This window comes from Antrostomus carolinensis, unplaced genomic scaffold (genome assembly GCF_000700745.2).
Source record: "Antrostomus carolinensis isolate BGI_N321 unplaced genomic scaffold, ASM70074v2 scaffold50042, whole genome shotgun sequence".
NCBI lineage: Eukaryota > Metazoa > Chordata > Aves > Caprimulgiformes > Caprimulgidae > Antrostomus > Antrostomus carolinensis.
In genome coordinates, this window is record NW_010302643.1 from 1 (window position 1) to 2,482 (window position 2,482).

The following is a 2,482-nucleotide window of genomic DNA, read 5'->3' on the forward strand; positions in this document are numbered from 1 at the left end:
TATATATAAAAAATTTACAAATGTAAAGAGTTGTGTTATGTCTGTTCTGTTTATTTCTTTTCCCTAGATTTGTAAAAGCAAAGCTAAGGAATCCCAGCAGTATTATCACAGCCTATCTATCCGGCAGAGTCTGGCTATCAACTTCAACATCCAGCAGGACTGTGGTCATTTCCTTGCTGAAGTGCCAGTTCGTCTCCTTCCGTGGGAGGATGCCGATGCACCAGAGGTGGAAGAAGAAGAGCGGGAAGAAGAGGAGAAAGAGCCTGAGGAAAAGAACAGAGACACTCCTTCCAATACAGAGGCTTCACAGAAAGACAGCTCAAGCAACCAGGGGACCATCAGCAAGCCACGCAGCCGTGTTGTGGTCATCACACGGGAGGTCCCATACTTAACAGTGGCTGACTTTGTGCGAGAATCTGCGCCCCGCCATGCAAAAAGCCCAGATTTATATGAGAGGCAGGTCTGTCTGCTCCTTTTACAGCTGTGTTTGGGCCTGGAGCACCTGAAACCCTATCATATCACACACTGTGATCTGCGGCTAGAGAACCTTTTGCTGGTTCATTCCAGACCAGGCGGCAGCCCTCTGAGCTCTGAGTCCATGGAACCCAGTCCCAGCACTGCTTGCCCAGCCAGATTAATAGTGAGCAATTTCTCCCAAGCCAAGCAGAAGAGTCACATGGTGGATCCTGAGGTCCTACGTGATCAGTCCCGCCTAGCTCCAGAAATCATCACTGCAACACAGTACAAAAAGTGTGATGAGTTCCAGACTGGCATCCTCATCTACGAAATGCTGCACTTACCCAATCCCTTTGATGAGAATCCAGAGCTGAAGGAGAAGGAGTATACTCGTGCTGATCTCCCCAAGATCCCTTGCCGTTCTCTCTACTCTCAAGGGCTTCAACAACTTGCCAGCTGCCTGCTGAATCCCAACCCTTCAGAGAGGATCCTGATATCAGAAGCCAAGGGAATCCTTCAGTGTTTGCTTTGGGGTCCACGTGAGGACTTGTTCCATGCTCTAAGTACATCTTCCAACCCCTCGCGGAGAGATGCTGTGCTTCAGAACTGGCTGGATATAAAAAGGACGCTGCTGATGATCAAGTTTGCAGAGAAGTCCTTGGACAGGGACTGTGGAGTTATTCTGGAAGACTGGCTTTGTTGTCAATATCTGGCTTTTGCCACTACAGACTCACTTCATCGCATTGTGAGAATCATGCAGCAGCACTAGTTTGTAGAGCCTGTTGCTTTTCATGAAGCATCCTCCATCCCAGCCCTCACTCCAACCTGCCCTAGGGCTCACACTTTGTACAAGTGTCAAAAAATAGCCTAGATCTCAACGATAGCCAGCAACTCTGAGCAAATAGGTTCTAATTGGAGAAATTGCATCCTGTACCCAGTATGGCAGAAACGTTACTTTTTTGCCAGGCCTGTTAGGGATTGATTGCACATGACTGCATTTGGATCAGACAGGATATAACTTGATTAGTATCTGGCTGAAAAGGAGAGCAAACTTTGATACCACTATTTCTACCACTGCAGTAAACAAATTGCCCTCCTCTTCTGGGTAGTTTCTGTAATTTCTCTATGTAGCATTGGTTAGTGAATAGCAGTGACCATAAGCAGAGATGGGTTAGTTGTAAATGTGTGATGAATGATCCACCTTGCCACAAAACACTCATTTGCTTCCATTCCACATACCATGCAAAATTGTCTTTCAGCTTAGTCAGTCCCCCCCAAGTGGGCTGGACTCTTCTTCCCTTTGGTCTCAACCAGATTCTGATCTTTCTCTTACACTTTACACCTTCTTTTTTTTCCTCCCCAGATGTGGTTATCCTGCTGACTGCAGCAAGTTCAGTGGGCAGTAAACATCTGTATTCAGTCCTCTTCTCTTCTCTTCTCTTCTCTTCTCTTCTCTTCTCTTCTCTTCTCTGGCTCTGGCTCTGGCTCTGGCTCTGGCTCTGGCTCACTGCCTGCCTATATCCTTTCTAACCATGGATCTGTGATTTCAACAATGCTGCCTTAATGAGACCATTACCTTTAGTTTAAGACCTCTGCATTAAAAAGCAGAATATGCACACTTTGTCCCATTCCCTACGTGAAATTCATCAGTCTGGACTGTTGATGTACGGTAGCTATAACCATGTTTATACAAGAACAATACAACACATAGTAGGCAATTGAAATTCCTCTTCCATCGCACACTAAAGCCTGACTTGAAATGGATAGGACGTACATAACCTTCTCTGACAATCACTGCTATGAATCGGGGATGAAAATAACGGCCACCTCCTCTGTTTTATTTTGGTTTGCTCTTGTCACTTGTGCCATATTGCAAAGTAGGACTGAAATTGGCTCTGCTGGTACGTTGGCAGGAGATAGAAATGTTTAGAGCTTGTCTGTGTGTAGCTAACAGGCCACATGGAGACACTTTTACTGCAGACACAGTTCTCTGAAGGGTAGAAACAAGGGGGCAGAAACACTGTTT

The 2,482-nt window shown here is 46.0% G+C and overlaps 1 pseudogene; it reads left to right on the plus strand.

Moving 5' to 3' along the window:
* The first annotated feature begins 67 nt into the window (after nucleotides 1-67).
* LOC104521762 (inactive tyrosine-protein kinase PEAK1 pseudogene) lies at nucleotides 68-1,225 on the plus strand (annotated as a pseudogene).
* Nucleotides 1,226-2,482: the final 1,257 nt, after the last annotated feature.